The 17,905-nt window shown below is 38.2% G+C and overlaps 1 pseudogene; it reads right to left on the bottom strand.

Moving 5' to 3' along the window:
- Positions 1-2,036: 2,036 nt before the first annotated feature.
- LOC138164169 (pre-mRNA-splicing regulator WTAP pseudogene) overlaps positions 2,037-17,905 on the bottom strand; it is a 35,005-nt pseudogene continuing 19,136 nt past the window's right edge.

The raw sequence follows: 17,905 nt of genomic DNA, 5'->3' as shown, positions 1-17,905 counted from the left end.
ACAATCTTTCTTCCCCACAGAAAATGCATATGACATCAAAGGATTCAGAGGAACCTGAGAATAAATACAGAAAGCACAAATAATCCATTAGACTTGTTTGGGATGTTAATTGCACACTAGATGTTACTGGACTTTAACTCGGACTGGGTGGTGCCCTTATTAAAATGTGGAATCTGGAAGGAAGCGCAGTTATGTGTCAAACTCCAGATGTGGTCTGACCAAGGAAGAGTGTAGGAGGAGTGTGATCACTTTGCTTATTCTGGTCACTATACTCTTATTGGCCCAGACTTAGTTCTCATTAGACTTTTGACTATTTACTACCTGATATCACACTATTGACTCATACTGAATCTTGAAATCCATTAAAATTCCCAGGTATTTTTCATGTAGACTATTTTCTAACCAATTGTCTCCACCTACATCATTAATATTTTGAGCTCAAAATACAGTACTTCACATGTATCCAATTAAATCCCAGTTCATTATATTTTTTTTTTAAGCAATCGCGGTTAAGTAACTTGCTCAAGGTTACACGGCCAGTTATTTCTGGGTGTGGTGCTAAGTATCTGAGCCCGGATTGCAGTTCATTATTTTCAGCTCTTAAGTATACTGTTGAACTCTTCCTAGATCTTGAGTCCATTATCTGTTGGCTTAGTTATTCTTCTGAAAAACTGATCAGTTCAACCTTGCCCCCAACCCTATTTTATATATGAGATCCCATTTTACACATGAGAAAATTGAGGCCTAAGATTTGCCGGATGTCATACAGATGGCAGAGTGGCAAAGCAAGGATTCAAACTCAGATCTGGTGATACTAAGTTTAGCCCTCCACGTTTAGACCTTCTCAAACTGAATGATGCTCTATTATTCCCCAATAGACAAATATCTATTTTGTTTCCAGTTCCTTCCTTCCTATCACAAAACATGCTGCTATGAGTATTTTCATTCTATTGAATCATGGGATATTAATGCCAAAAGGGATCTGAGTAATTATCTAGTCCAAGGCCCATGTGTTAAAATTTAGGCAACTGAGTCCTCGAGAGGTGAACTGATTTTTCCTTGATCCTACATTAGTGGTAGAGAACAGATTAGAACGTGAATTTCTTGATTCAAGTCTAGGGTGTGGAGTTTGTTTTTCCCATTTTTCCCAATCTGCCCTATTATATACCATTCAGTTGGTTCTACTGTCTGTATGGTTTTTGAAAGACTTCTATTTTAATTTTACATTATTAAAAATAGTTATTTAGGTTTAGTCAATTTTGTTGTTCACTTGTTTGAGGTTTTTTTTGACAAAGATACTAGAGTGGTCTGCCATTTCCTTCTCCAGTTCATTTTACAGATGAAAAAACTGAGGCAAACAGGGTTAAGACTTGCCCAGGGTCCACAGCTACTAAGTGTCTAAGGTCAGATTTGAACTCAGGAAGAGGAGTCTTCCTGATTACAGGTCCAGCCCTCTACCCACTGTGCCACCTAGCTTCCCAGCAATAGAGACAAGATATTGTGGAGTTACAGCACAATTGGCACTCACAGGATAGAAGAACAGTGAATAAAAAAATGGATAACTGCACACACAATTCTTAAACCTTCAATCACTTGAAGAGAAATTTCACAGATGTGTGGTAGAAAAGAACTAATTGACACCAAAACTATTGTGGGACTCGTCAACAATCTACCGTTTAGTGATAAAATTAGCTTATTGGGCAAACTGGGGAGTCAAAAACTCACAACTACTATGACAAGTCTGAATGTTGCATAAGGGAAAAGAACAGTATGAGCAAGGATCCCCTCCCACAGCACAGATCCTAGATATATGTGGATTTGTACACACATCGCTGTGTTATACTTCGTGGAAATTATTTCCATTTTCCATTTCGCATTAATTTATGTAAAAATAACTTGAGCTCATACGATCTTTTAAAAGTAACTGTTATAATTTCCAAAGTGTCAGAGGAGCAAAACAAACAAAAAAGGCAAATTGTGACAGGAGGGTATGCGTGAAATGCATATTTTTTTCCTGGACAGTGTTCTCTCCCAAATTAAATGACACTGTATAAAAATGTTGCTGGAAGAATATTACAAGAACGAGCCCTGTATATTTTACATGAGTCAAAACCATTCTGCACATGACAAGAACCCAGAGTCTGGTTACCTTTCCCAGTCCTGCATCCTCCACTTGAGAATCATGATTGGAGTCTGTGTTAGTTGAGTGACATGTGAGAATTTTCATTGCCTGTGGAAGAGTCTTAGACACTTTCATTTGCCATACTGAGTTGGGTTATGTAATTACTACCTCTTCTGCCAGTCCTTTCTTAAGGGTTGTTGGATACCTCATTACTGTTCCCTGGAGACATAGGAAAGTCAGTCATCTTTGATGGTGTTACCCTCCTTGAAAAATCCAGGCCCACATGTCCTCTGACGGGAGGAGCTGTTGTTATTTGGTCCATTAGCCAGATGGCTGTAGTCTATACCAGTGATGTAAGAAAATGGATCTCTGCAGATACCTAAGACTAAGACCTCAGACAGCTGCTGCTAGTCTTGAGCTAACTGATGGTGAGTCTCCTTCCATTGTGGCTGAAAAACTAGAATGGTCCTCTGCATTCCCTCTACCTCTTCATCAAGCTGAAAATGAAGTCATTGAGTTTGTCCTGACAGCTCTTAAATTTTTCGCTATAGTTCTTCTGTAAAACCAACTCTCCTTCAAACTATGCAATTAGTCTCTGGGACAGTTACCCTCCAAGCTCTTGATTCTCCTGATTTAGCTTTCTATATTTCACCATTCACTTTTCACCTGTTTAGTAATCAGTAGTAAATTTTCAGTCCATTGTAGGATTGTTCCTGTTTTTCTTTAGTTTAGTTACAATTCACCTTTCCTTTTCAGGAATAACAATCGGTGCTGATCTACCAATACTGATCTCATTTGGGCAACATGAGGCTGCTGTTTGAGGTACTGAATTTTTCTTACATCTCTTGTTCCTTGGTTGCCAGTCTCATGAGAATATATTCTCTTCTTGCAGACTCTTATTGCTATTTTAGCTTTTCTTCAGATTCACTCAAGCTAGTTACATCATTAGAATTCAATTCTATGTACTTGCCTTCCAACGTGGGACTTTTTTTCATATTGCTTCCACCCTAGGTTTAATTCATCTTTTGCCATAATTTTGAAGTTTATTTTGTTGAGTCAAACTGTTTTGGGGAGAGGGTCTTCATCTGTAATCTTGCTTTTTCTCCACTCTGAGTCTGCTGCTGCTGCCAGCTTATCACATAGACTGACTAAGGTACTGACCCTCTCATGGATGTGTGATGAGGTTCAGTTGATGCCACCACTCCAAGCCACCTAGATGCCTTCAACCCTAAAGAACAATTCCTCCTCCTCTCCTCATGGAGAAATGATCTCCATTTGTTTATGGGACTCGCTGCTACAAAATAGCTCTGGAATAATTTTATTTTTAAAAAATATTTTAAATCTTTTAAAAATTTTAAATTTTTTATTCAAAAAAATTTTTAAATCAAGAATTTTTATTTTTAAGAAATTATACACATAAAAGCCTTTCCTCTCCTACCTTGTCCTTTATTAATTATGATTTATTCTCCATTTTTTATCTCAGGTTTTTTGAAAAAGTTTTATTACTGCCTTTTGTTTTTACATCACTTTCATTTCCCATTATATTTCTTGTCCCTTACTCAATCTCTCTCCAACCATGAGAGGTCTTCTGAAAGAAAAAAATCAAATTTTGAGCTACTGTTCCTTCCTCTTCTCTTCTTCTCTGTTTAGGATGTTACTTGAGAACTAGTCTAGGTAATTAAGTTCATAAAAGCCTATGATGGTTGCTTGTAGGGTAATAAAATTTTGGGTCATGACAACTTTTTTTTGGGGGGGGGAGTAGAAGTTATGAACAAAGGACTTGTATCCAAGCCCTTAACAAAGCATTTAGTAGATCTTCCGATTAGCTCTTTCTCTTCCCCTAAATGCAGCATAATATATACAAACTCATGATACCACATTCAGTGGAGTCCCTGGACACTAGTAGGGAATGATGGTTGATACTGCCAGTGTTAACTTCAGTACTTCCCTTCAACTGGTGGCAGTTCTGTAATAATCTTGTAGCCTCCAGGCATTCCCTTGTTTAGGCCTATTCTTAACCTTACTCTTAGCTGGCTGCCATGCAATATGTTTCTTGGCCATAATAAATCTTAGTAAGTTATAGAAGCAGGGGAGACAAAATCAAGAATCCTTGAAGTATTGAATTACTCTCTCCTGTCAGTGCTAATCAGATGCCCTCTATTGGTGTCTTATATTTTCCCTGTATCACTCTTCTGTCAAGGAAACTTAAAAGAAAAGGGGCCTTGGAGGGAAGAGGCCAGAATGTGCACATGAATTGATATTCAAAGAGGATGGATGTTTCGTTCTAGTTGGCAGGGTCCAGCAGGTCACTGGAAGCCCAGGAGACTGAGGCAGCTAGATGTTACTTGGGTCAGTGAGCTAAGTCAGAAGCATTTGATTCACGGGCCAGGAGTAATGGATGGGAAAGGTTGTGGACAGGCAATGATGCTGAATGTCAGGAACTGAAAACACCCCCAGAGAGGAAGAAGAAATTATGAGTGCTGAGGTGAGCTGATGCAGATCAATCAGACAAAACTGGGAGCTGAAAACAGAAGGCCAAATCCCAGAATCATCATCACAAGATGAGAGGTCATTGAAACTACATTCATTGAAAGTACATAAAGCATCTAAGTGGAGAGCAGCCAAAAATGGATAGACATTTTCAATGTGTTCAGCGCACACACTGGCAATATGGTCTCTAGAGATTAGCTAGTTCATGCCCATTATGTTATAAAATGTTGGTGCCTGAAGAGGAGAAAACAGTCCAAAACTATCCAAAAACTATCACAAATAGTTAATATTTATAGAGTGCTTAAAAGTTGAAAAGCACATTATACATATTATTTATTTATTTATTCTTTAAAAATTTATTTACTTACTTTTAGTTTAGTTCCACAATCCCTTGAGTTCCAAGTTTTCTCCCCCTCCCTTTTCTTCCTCCTCCCCCTCACCATGGCGGCATGCAATCCAATATAGGTTCTACAAATACTTTCATATTAAACATTAGTCAAGTTGTAAAGAAGAGTTATAACCCATGGAATGAACAACAAGAAAGAAGGAACGAAACAAAACAAAACACAAAACAGAGAGAGCAAATAGTTTGCTTCAATCTACACTCAGACTTTGTAGTTCTTTTCTCTGGGTGTGTTTATCCCTTTTCATCATGAGTCTTTTGGAGTTGTCTTATAACCTTGCTTTGCTGAGAGGAGCCCAGTCTATCAAAAGTTAGTTGTCATAAATACGATGTGTCTGTAATTGTGTACAAAGTTCTCCAGGTTCTGTTCTCCTCACTCAGCATCAGCTTATATAAGTCTTTCCAGGTTACTATGAAGTCCGACTGCTCCTCATTTCTTATAGCACAATAGTATTCCATTACATTCATATACCACAACTTGTTCAGCCATTCCCCAGTTGATGGGCATCCCCTTGATTTCCAATTCTTTGCCACCACAAAAAGAGCTGCTATAAACATTTTTGTACATATGGGTCCTCCTCTCACTTATGCATATTAATCTTTGCAACAATCTTGTAAAATAGATGTTATTGTTATCATCATTGTAAAGACAAGGAAACTTGGGCCAGGAGAGATTAAATGAGTGGCCCAGGGTCTCACAGCTATATAGCAACTGAGGCAGAATTTAGACTCAGGTCTTCTTGACTGCAAATCCAGTGTTCTATCACTCTCCAACACTTCTTTCTTCCTAACCCTGGGAAGAAAAACCAAGTAAGCCAGCAAGCAAATAATGAGCATTTTTAGGGACCTACTATATTCCACGTACTTTGTTTGGTGCTTAGAAATACAACGACATAAATGAAATTAGTCCCTGCCCCAAAGGGGCTTATCTTCTATAGGGAAGGTCACAAATGCACATTTAATACAAACAAAATCTGTAACATTTGTTGAGAGCTGTTCTTTTCCTCTCCTCGTCATCTCACATCAGTCAGACATCTTTCCCTGCCATCTCTTCCTTCACTCCTATTTGACATGAAGTGTCTTTTTTTTTTCATTTACATGTACTCTTGATCCCATTTCCCATCGTCTTTTCTAGGAGATTGTTTCCACTATCATTCCCTCTAATCTTCAATTTCTCTCAAAAAGTAAGTCCCTTCCTTCGCCCTTAAAGAAAAACTTCTCATTTGATCTGACCATTCCCAATAGTTATTGCCCTATATCTCTCCTCTCCTTCCTGGATGAACTCCTTGAGAAAGCCATATACAACTGATGCCTCCTTTTCATCTCTTCTCACTTGATTCTAAACTCTTTGCCATCTGTCTTCCAACTTCACCATTCCTCTTCTGACAAAGAGAAAGGTCTCTTCTCAGTCCTCATCCTTCTTGACCTCTCTGCAGACTCTGCTGCTGTCATTCATTCTTTTTTCCTCTTTAAGTTTTCCTGAGACTGCTCCCTCTTGGTTCTTCTCCTACCTGTTTGATCCTTCCCCAGTCTCCTTTACTGAATCTTCAACCAGGGAAAACTCACTAACTGGTTTAGGTGATTGCCCTTGACCTTTTCCTTCTATACTATTTCCCTTCCATAGTTTCAATTATCATCTCTATACACAGGATCCCAGATCTACATATCCAGTCCTAACCTCTTGGACATCTGTAATGTAATGCCAAGCAAAGGCAACTTCCCAGGTTCAAAATACCAGCATAGGTGCTCTCTATTTTATTCAGTGACAAACCAAGAACAGAGAAGATCAAAACATGACATCATTCAAAATACAGCATTTACTAAGTGTGATTAAATAATCTCCAAGTACTACCCCACCCCTGGACCTTCCAATCATTCAATCAATTACAAAGTCCCTGTTCTAAATACTTCTCCACCCCTAGGCTATACCTTCATTTGGTCCACCACAAAACCCCTCTTCTCAAATGGAGATTAGTTTCCAAACATAAGTAAAGTACCTTCATTTGTCAATCACAGAGCACAATAAGGTCAAAAGTTCCCCACCCCTGGATCACAATTGAATCTACCCCAGAGTTACATCAAGTTTAAACACAGCACATAATACCCAAATGGAGGTCTTTTCTTCATCTTGACATGAGGCAAGTTCTCAGCAATCTTAGTTCCTGGGGAGACAAGGCTTAGCAAGGCCATAAGATACATTGCTAATCCCTTCATGAATTTATCCTCTGTCTGTAGAACAGTCCTAGAACCCCTGAACACATTAGCAAAGCCCTCTCCCAGGATTTCTGTAAACATACAACAAGAAAATCCTTCTTCAGGGCTTCTGAACCAACAGAAAGGCTCCCAGACCCCTGCAACAACAGCACTGTCCTTCACCAGTGGACAGTATTCATTCTGTCTGCAGGACAGTCTCCAGACCCCTGCAACAACAGCACTGTCCCTCACCAGTGGACAGTATTCACTCTCTGTCTGCAGGACAGTCTCAGGGCTTCTTAGCGAACAGCCAGGTTCCAGGACTTCTTCAACAAAAGGACTGTCTTTCACCAGTGGACAAATCTGGCAAAACAACATCAAAACAGACAGACAAAGTACCAGCAAAACAGCCATGTCTCCTCAGTCCTTGGCAGCTCAGGGGGCAGGTCTCAAAAGTCCAGGGCAATTCAAAGCGGCCACCAGCAATTCTCTTAGTCTCTCTCTCTCCACGAGGTGCTGCTTCCAAAAAGATCTTCCACCTCTCTCTTGTCTCTCCAAATCTATGTCACCAGCTCCTTCCAGTTCAGGACTTTCTTTTCACATCAACAAGTCCATCCCACAGGTGGGATTAACAAGCTCTGGGTTTTAACACAATCAATTTGAAAACCAAGCCAATACAGGGGAATCTTTAATTGCCATTACTATCACAACATCTCAAACTGGATAAGCCATAGACATCTCAAACTCAATGTGTCCAGAAAAGAATTCATTATCTTTCTCCCCAAACCCTCCCCTCTTCTGAACTATTACTGGGTATATGAGGTATTCAGGGAGAACTAGTGTTTCTGGTGTGAGACCCTGCCGAGTCCTTTTCAGGGATGCTCATCCACCTTTGGTGTCCATCTTATTCACTCAACTCTCAACTGTGACTCCAAGAAGTTGTAGCATGTGCAATAGCCACACCCCAGGAAACTGTCTTCGCAGATGGGCTAAACCAGGTTGAGGGTAACTGACAGGCCTCAAATCTATTGGTAAATTAGGGGGATGTCTACCCCAAGGATATGAAGACTTTCCCTGGTGGGAAGGGTAGATGAGAACAATTTGTTCCAATGGCCATGAAGGTGACTGAAGCAGGTGCTTTGGAGTGCTTAGAGTTCAGTCAGACGTCAAAGATGTCAAAGTCATCTATTACATCCCAGATGATCTCCAGTGGTATTGAATTTTGTCTTGCCACTGGACTTCAGTGACTCTGGAAGACAGAGTGAGTCTGATGGTTTGTGCAACTTTGCCTCACTTAAATTAAATACAAGCAGAGGTCAAGACATTATCTATCATGTCATTGGTCCTCTTTGAAAATGAAGGACAAACGACAATTACTGCTGAGGTTTCCACCATCTTCCCATTCATCCAGGTTTGAAACATCAATGTTATCCTCAACCCCTTATTCATAATCACTTCGCATGTCTAACCTATTACCAAGTCTTGTTATTCCTATCCTTATGACCTTTCTTGTACATCTCCCCTTCTCTCTATCACACTGCCACCATCTTGGTTCAGGCTCTCCAATAGATCTCACCTGAGCTATTGCAATAGTTTGCAAATTGTTCTGCCTGATTTGAGTCTTCCCCTACCCTAATCCATCTTCTACTTTGCTTCCTAAGTTATTTGCCTAAAGCACACATCTTACCAAACTTTTCTCCCTATCAATAAACTCTAGTGGCTCCCTATTACCTACAGGACCAGATATAACTGTTTGACTTTTAAAGCTCTTTACAACTTGACTCCTTCCTACCTTTGCAAGAGTTTACTCCCTTCTGTGCTTTCTACAATCTAGCTTTGCTGTTTTCCAGTCCTTTCCACCTCTTTGTAACCCCATTTGTGATTTTCTTGGCAAAGATACCAGAATGGTTTGCCATTTCCTTCTCCAGCACATTTTGCAGATGAGGAAACTGAGGTAAACAGGGTTAAATAACTTGCCCAGGGTCACCAGATAGTGTCTTGAAGCCAGATTTAAACTCAGGCAGATGAGTCTTCCTGGCTCTAGACCCAGTACTCTATCCATTGTACTATCTAGCAGTTCCACAATTCAGCTATACTGATCTATTTACTACTTTTCACACACTACCCTCCATCTTCTGTCTCTGTGCCTTTTCATTTGGTCTCCCATATCTGGAATTACTCTCTTGTTTCACCTCCAACTCTTAGTTGCCCTGGCTTCTTTCAAAAGTCAACTAAAGGGGCAGATAGGTGGCACAGTGAATAGAGTACCAGCCCTGGAGTCAAGAGGACCTGAGTTCAAATTTGGCCACAGACACTTGACACACTAGCTGTGTGACCTTGGGCAAGTCACTTTACCCCAATTGCCTTGCCATCCCCCCTCCAAAAAAAAAAAAAAGAGTCAACTCAAATTCCTCCTACACAAAACCTTTCCTGGTCCCACCAATTGCTAATGTCTTCCCTCTGATCATCTTCCCTGAGATCATCTTCCATTTACACTGCATGTATCTGCAAGGGTGTCCCTAAAGTCTGGACACATAGGAAATCTCATTAAGCATATTTTCAAGAAGTGAAATGAATGAAATTTTCAACAACATTTTATTTAATTAGCATAAATTTTAGCCATGACAATTTCATACGAAATAAAAGCTTTCATTAGCTATTGAGGACTATTTTTCATATGAATGAGATTAATTGAATTGAATTGATTAATAAGATTTCCTATGTGACTCCTATGTCTTCCAATGAAATCTCATTTGTGCTAATTAAATAAAATGTTGTTGAAAATTTCATACATTTCATTTCTTGAAAATATGCATAGTTAATGAGATTTTCTATGTGTCCAGACTTTAGAGACACCCTGTAGTATGTACAATTTTTGCTTGTCTCCCCCTCTAGAACATAAACTTCTTGAGTATAAGGACTGTGTTCTTAAGGACTTTCTTCATATCCCTAAGTGCTGTACCTCGCACTTAGTATCTATTCAATAAATGCTTGTTGACTGACTAAAATTTAGTTGGATTATAGAGTGCATGAAGGGAAGTAATGTATAATTCTAGAATGAAAGGTTGAGGCCAGGTTGGAAAGAGCTTTAAGTACCAGTCAGAGAATTTTGTACTAGGGACAATAAGAAGCTGCTGGGGTTTATTGAGTGATATGGTCAGATCTCTTTTCAGGAACATGGCTTTGGCATCTATGTGAAAGATATATTGCAGAGGGAATCAGCCCGAGAAAGGGAGATTTACTAAGAGGCTATTGAGGTAGTCCAAATGAGTGGTGATCAGGTCTTGAACTGTTGAGGTAGCTGTGTGAATGGAGACACCAAGAAGCCATTGTTAGGTAACATTGTGAAATCTGCAATTCCAGTATTTGAGAACCTTTGCAAATTGAGGTAATTTAAATTGCTTACCTAGAGATAGAAATTATATTCTAAGATTCTAGGACATTGCCCCACCCCCTTGGAATTGTAAGTTCCTCATGAGAGAGATTGTTACATGAAATCTCATCAACTATGCATATTTTCAAGAAATGAAATGTATGAAATTTTCAACATTTTATTTAGTTAGCATAAATGAGATTTCATAGGAAGACATAGGAGACACATAGGAAATCTCATTAATTAATTAAATTAAATTAATCTCATTCATATGGAAAATAGTCCCCAATAGCTAATGAAAGTTTTTATTCTGTATGAAATTGTCATGGCTAAAATTTATGTTGATTAAATAAAATGTTGTTGAAAATGTCATTCATTTCACTTCTTGAAAATATGCTTAGTTAATGAGATTTCCTATGTGTCCAGACGTTAGTGCCTGGCACATAGTAAGCACTTGATAAATTCTTGCTGATTGATTGATCAGATATAGTTTTCAAGTGATTTTTCTTGGCACCTTTAAGTAACCTATACCTTATGTCTGGTCAGAAACCACAAAGGTATAAGTAGCACTGGCCAGAGAAAAGTTATATATATATAGTGTGTGTGTGTGTGTGTATGTTCTGTGCCAGTGGATTTATTTGCATGTTAATAGAAAGCTTAAATTAGGCACAATACTGAAAGTATTATACCTTATACCTAGTTGACATACCATAAATATTTCATAGGTAGATGAATGAACAAGTTGGTGAATGAATGAATGATCAAAGTAATAAAGTAATTTAAACAATGGATCTCATTTAGGAAAATAGAGCAATATGACGAATCTATACCCAAACCATTTCACCACTTCAGGTTGGAAAATTGTTCTGCATCTATCATAACTAATTTATAGGACTCAACTCAAGGGGGCATTTTTACATTATTTAGATTAAGGGCATGGGAGACAAATGTACGGAGGAAATTTTAGAATTGCATACTTTTTTTGATTTTGCTATTTTAGGAATCTGTCAACTTTCTGGTTTGGAGGGTTGTGTCTGGAACCCAGGAACTAACACTTAAGGACTTCTTATTGTTTTTGTTCATTTGTTTCCGTCATGTCCAACTCTTTGTGACTCCATTTGGGGTTTTCCTGGCAGAGACACTGGGGTGATTTGCCATTTTCTTATCCAACTCATTTTACAAATGAGAAATGGAGGCAAACAGGGTTAAGTGACTTGTCCAAGATCACACAGTTGGTAATGTCTGAGGCCAGATTTGAACTCATGAAGATAAGTCTTTCTGATTGCAAGCCCAATGCTCCCTGTGCCACCTAGCTCCCCAACTCATCAGCATAGAAGACTGCAAATACCAGAAATGAAATGTGGAGGAAACTGACCATTGCAGGGTTTCATTTCCATGTTCCAAGAAGAATTCAGGGTTCTTATCCTTGCGTTTCTATTGAATCTTTTTTTCCTTTTTTTTCATTTCTGCTCTTGACACAGACATGGCTCTTCACTTTGTGCTCACTATGTCGCTCTTGCACAATCATTTCACTTCAGTTCAATTCAATAGGCTGCTACTATGTGCAAAGCCCTGTCTTAAGTACTAGGAGACAAAGACACAAATAAAACAGTCCGTTAAGGAGTTTATGTTCTGCTTTTCTCTGTAGCAGCCCTGTCTCTGTGAGAATATAAACAAATAAAAGGAAAAAAAAGACAGACAGGAAGGGGCATTGTTATCTTTGCAATGTGGCTACCAAGTCAGGGCCCAGAAAAGACTCAGTTCCTTTTGTTGGTATTTGATTGGGCAATTTTAACTCCACCTGTAGGCCAATGTGACAAAGAAGAAAGAATAGCTTTATCCGACACCTCCTGCCACGAATTATTTTATGTCCATTGAACCCTCAAAGCTTCTTCAGCCTTTCCTTCTCTCTTCGACTGCTACCAAACTTTGCTAGTCCTCTAAGGATTCCTGATTCATGAGAGCATGACATATAGTCTTTACCAAGAGGTTCTCCAACGGTCTTGGGGTCACTGATAAGTGTTTTTATATCAGCTTTATGGGTACAGATCTTCTCTTTGCTACAGAATGTAAGCTTTAACTGTAGTCCTCAGAACTTCCTGCTATCTACCTCACTTCCCATTTGCTAGGCTGTAGTGACTAGGAAGCTTCTCCTTGATGAAGAACATCTGATAACTCTTGGTCACAACCAGAGACTATGAGCCACTATACCCAGCAAAGAAGGATGCTGAACAAAGGCTGGATGAGTGCCCGTGGTATAAGATCAAGTCTTTTAATTTCCTGTATCTGGGGCTGAATGGTAATCCTTTGTCCCAGACAACTATCTGATTTAGGGTTTGAAATTCCCAAGATGCTCACCAGCTTGGTATGCAAATGAATTTGAGCTATAACAAAAACTATACAAAGGTCATTTGTCATTTCTTACATATATATATATATAGGTATATGTATATGTATATATAATAGTCATTGTCTTCTACCTACCTGGTCCACATTCTTCCCTTTATATGTATATGTCCTGACAACAAGCTCCAGGGTTTTTTGCTATCCTACATACTTATTAAAACTTTCTTATTATGTACAAGGTTCTGGACCAGTTACTCGGGACATAAAGACAATTTAAAAAAAGTTTTTGTCCTCAAGGAGTTTACATTCTACTGGTAATACATAAATAGAGAAATATAAGATAATTTGATGAAAAGAAAGAGTACTAAACATGAGAACCTTGCAGAAATCTCCACAGTTAAGGGGGCTTTTGAAACAGTTCAAGTCAGAAGTAACGAGGGCCTGAGCTAGGATGTTGATTATACGAGTAGAGAAAAAGGGACAGATGGAACAGATGTGGAGGTATAATCAACTAGACTTGGCAATTGATTAAATACGTAAGATAAAGGTGAGTTAAGGGTTGAAGATATACCCTAAGTTCAGAAGCTAAATGACTAGAAGAACCTTTAATGGAAATAAGCACGTTTAAAGGAAGGATGGATTTACAAGGGAAGGCGTGAGGATGCATTCTGTTTTGGACTTGTTTAAGTTTTGGACTTGAGTTTAAGATGGGGGGAAAACAACATACAAAAGGAAGCTGAAAAATATGGGGAGGGCAGTGCAGAAGAAGGCACCCTGCATGGAGGATGATGAAAAAGTCCAAAGGAATGCGATCAGGTAAGAATGAAGAGATGGCTGGCCTGGACTTACTCCTTAATGGAGAGAAGAAAAAGAGAATAAGAGTGGAAAATTTAATTTCCTTTAAAGTCCACTGAATGGGAGGCTCTTGCTCCTCAGTAACTTTTCCTCTTCAACACAGCCTTCTTTCCAGAGGCAAGAAACACTCATCAGTGAGAAGCCAGGGCACATGTGTCATTCCAAGTGGTTTCATCATGGTGCCACCAGAAAGTGCCAGGGAGTGTTCTCAGCTCCATGGGAAGCAACCAAAACAGAAGAGACTAGCAAGGCTGCTTTTATTACTCTTGTTACATGATTGTAGTTAGTGTGTACTTGGTTCCACCTTTTAAAAATCTGCATTTCACAAAGGTCCTTCCAAATTTCTTTATATACCTCCCACTTGTCTCTTTTAATCGCACTACAGTTTTCTATTACATTAATATGCCACTATTTATATAAACATTTCATTGTTGTTGGATGTCTTAGGTTGTCTTTTTTTTCCAATTACAAATAGAACTCAATTCTGCTATGATAGTTTTTGAACAGTTAGTCCTCTTTTTTGTTTGGTTTTGATAACATTTTCAAAACAAAGGAAATCTTGGGTCAAAAGTCATGTTTTCATTAACTTTCAGTGTTTATACTGCCAGATTACTTTCCAAAAACATTTTCAAGTCTATAATTCCATTGGCATTGAGTAAGCACACCAGTTTCTCTGTAGCCCTGCCAACATTGTTTCATGGGTTTCCATTATTTTCGTCAATTTGAGGGGGGGATGTGGTATTTCAGCTGTTTTAATTTTTATTTCTTTGACTATTAATAAGATTGAGCATTTTTCAAGTGATTATGAACAATTTTTAAAATGAAATATGCTGTCTCTCAATTTTGCCAAGACTAGAAGTGAAAAGGTTATTCACAGGCCTAATCCTTTTGGTGATCAATATGAGAACTTTGATTTGTTCCATTTTTGACCTGGACCACCTCATCGTCTCTTAGGCAGCCTGGTTCCTTAACTACTAACCCTTTCCAGGGGTTGACCATGACACTAGACATAATAAAAGGCATTGAAATGACATGTGGTATCTGAACTTTGGGTCAGAAAGATCTTTGTTCAAATTCTACTTCAGATACTTAATAGCTATGAGACCCTGGACAAGTCACTTGACCTTTATCTGCTTCAATTTCTTCATATGTAAAATGGGGAAAATAATAGCTCTTACCTCACAAGGTTGTAACAAGGATCAAATGAGATAATAAATACCTAAAGCATTTTGAAAACTTTCAAGTACTATATAAATTATAGTAGTTGTTTCCAGTTCTTTGATATAACTCCTATATTTTAAGGTCAAACATATCTTCATATTTGCCATAAATATTTACCATTTTATTTCATTTTATTCATATTTTTTATTCTGCAGAAATTCTTCATTTTAGTCTAACCAAGTACACCTCTCTTTTCCTAATAATTCTTTTTAGTTCTTGAATGAGAAAAAAGTTATCTGTCCTCCATGACCCAGGTAAGTACCTTAATCTACGTTAACTCATTTTTCAAAAATGTTTAAATCTGTCATCTCTCTGGAATTCTTTGAGGTATTTGGCTTATGATATAGATCTAAATCCATATTACTCCAAGTTGCTGACAATTCTTTCAATATACATTTGTTAAGTAATAAATCATTTTCTGAGTTTTTATTTTCTACAAATTTAAGACTAATTTTTGTGTAGATTTGTGGTTAGATGTTTCACGTACCCTTTTTGTTTCTCTCTTTTTTCCCATTACCATATAGTTTTGTTGTTGTATACATTTTAAAATCTTGGAGTGAAAGATCACCTTCATCAGTGCTATTTGTGTTTGGTCCCTAATGTATGTCTGTTATTCTTTTTTCTTTTTGGAGGGGAGAAGGCAGAGCAATTGGGGTTAAGTTACTTGCCCAAGGTCACACAGCTAGTAAGTGTTAAGTGTCTGAGTCCAAATTTGAACTCAGGTCCTCGGACTCCAGGGCCATTGCTCTATTCTATTCATTCATTCTATTCTCTATTCATGCCCCTATGTTTGTTATTCTTGCGTGGTTGTTTCTCATTTAAATTTTGCTATCATTTTATCCACTCTGATAACAGAATCTCTTAATAGCTTGATTGGTACTGCATTAAATATATACATTGAGTGGGGGAATACTCTCATTTTTTTACCATATTAATGCACCTTATCCACGCTCATTGAATTCCCCTGCCTTGTTTGCTTCTGTCATAATCTTACAGGTTTATAGTTGTAATGCATATTTTAGGTAAGTTAATTTATAAATAAACATCTGATGCTTTTCAGGATTGTTATAAATGGGTTTTCCTTTTAATATTTTCTTGAAATTTATTGCTGGCAAATAAGAATGCCTTGTAAAATTGATGTGCCATAGACCCAGAGTATATAAAAAATTAAAACCTTGGATGAATCCCTCAAGAAACTTTTAATCCTCATGATTAAAGAACCTAGTCACCTCTGCCTGCTTTTCAATACTGAAAAGAGATGACATAAAAACAAAGGAATACTGTCTCTGTGAAGTATTAGAGAGAACTGAGAAGCCACATTTGAACAAAACGATGGTTAAATTGCCCACTTAAAAGAAGAGAATGAAGGACTGGCAGAAACAGCGGGACATATGCAGTATGTAGTACATATGATAGGAAGGCATCCATCGTAGAGATAAAGGCTGCCTGGGCAGCCAGTCTTCAGATAACTTTGAACCATTGATCTAGCCTTTGTGAAAACTGATTCTAGTGAGGAAGAATCAGGCAGAGAAATTCTTCCTTAACCACAAAGGGTTGACTGTATATGTGTGTGTATGTATGCTATAGATAATATATTAAATTATGGATTTAATATATTCTATGTAACATATTTAATTACATATTATACATAAATATAATTTAGTTATAAGTTATATATTATATATTTATTTAATCTATTTAGTTGTGTTATATATTTTATATTTATTATACATAATATATATTTTAAATTATATGTTATTTAATTTTTGGCTGTTGGGGAATACACTACTGAACTTTACTTTAGTTATTTGTCTTTGGGTTTCTTTTCTTTTCTTAAGTCATATTTTATTTTTTTTTGTGAGCAAAAATCTACTCAAACCCCTTCCCCCCCGCCCCCATATCCCATCCCACTGAGAACAAAAGAAAATCCAAATGTTAGGTTTCAATTGTACATTGGTGAAAGCCTGGGACATTTGGCTTTTCTTTTTAGCTGGTACTTGGTGGCAGTTTGCTTTTGGACATTTGCATTAAAATACAGATATGATAGAAGCAATCCCATCACAGAATGTTCTTTGGCCCAGCACTTAACACAATGTTTCAGTGCTTAGCAGTTTCAAGCACATAGTAGCCACTTCATACAGTTTCGCTTGTTGACAGGCTCTGTAGGAGATGGAATAGAAGTTTCTGCCCCTTGCTAAAGAACATGCTGAACCAGAGGCTTCTGGTTGGTCATTCAGTTCCTCCCGACCTTGCCCTCCCTTTCCCCTTCCCCCTGCATTGGGGTGGAAGGAGGAACTATGGAACGAGAATTAATCACGGAGTCAAGCAGAGGTGAGTGAATATACCCTCTGTGGAATTCCACAGGATTCCACCTTCTCTTTCTGTTTTGGGAGCCTCTTTCTTGAACTTCTCATGAGTATGAGTACATGTGCTGCCCAGGTGAGCCTGAGTCTCTACCTTAGGCCTCTGACTGTCTTGTCATCAAACAGTTCATCTTGTCCCAACGAGATGTATGCCAGCTCTGTGGAAGCCCTGCCATATACCTGACCCATACCTTCATAGTCATCCTCAGGAAAGCAAGAATAATTTCCTGAGAAAGTTCCTATCTTAGACTTATCGTGTGAACATAGATTTAGAACTAAGGGACCTTAGAGGTCACTGAGTCCAATCCCCTTGTTTTACAGACGAAGTAACTGAGGCACAGAGAGGTTAAAGTGATTTGGTCAGTGTCATAGAGCTAGTAAGGGCTTGAGGTAGAATTTTAACTCAGTGATTTATCTACTGTGTGGTACTATCTGCCTTATATCCCTTAGAGGAGGAGTACCCCAAATAATTTTTCGAGGGTTTGACTCCCTTCCCACTAAAAGCCACTTACACAAAGACCACATGTAGAGAATGGCAA

This window comes from Petaurus breviceps, unplaced genomic scaffold (assembly GCF_028583685.1).
Source record: "Petaurus breviceps papuanus isolate PSGF00001 unplaced genomic scaffold, PetGlider_PUasm1.0 189, whole genome shotgun sequence".
NCBI classification, from domain to species: domain Eukaryota; kingdom Metazoa; phylum Chordata; class Mammalia; order Diprotodontia; family Petauridae; genus Petaurus; species Petaurus breviceps.
The sequence above is the reverse complement of the archived record's forward strand: the minus strand, read 5'-3'. Positions and strand labels throughout refer to the sequence as shown.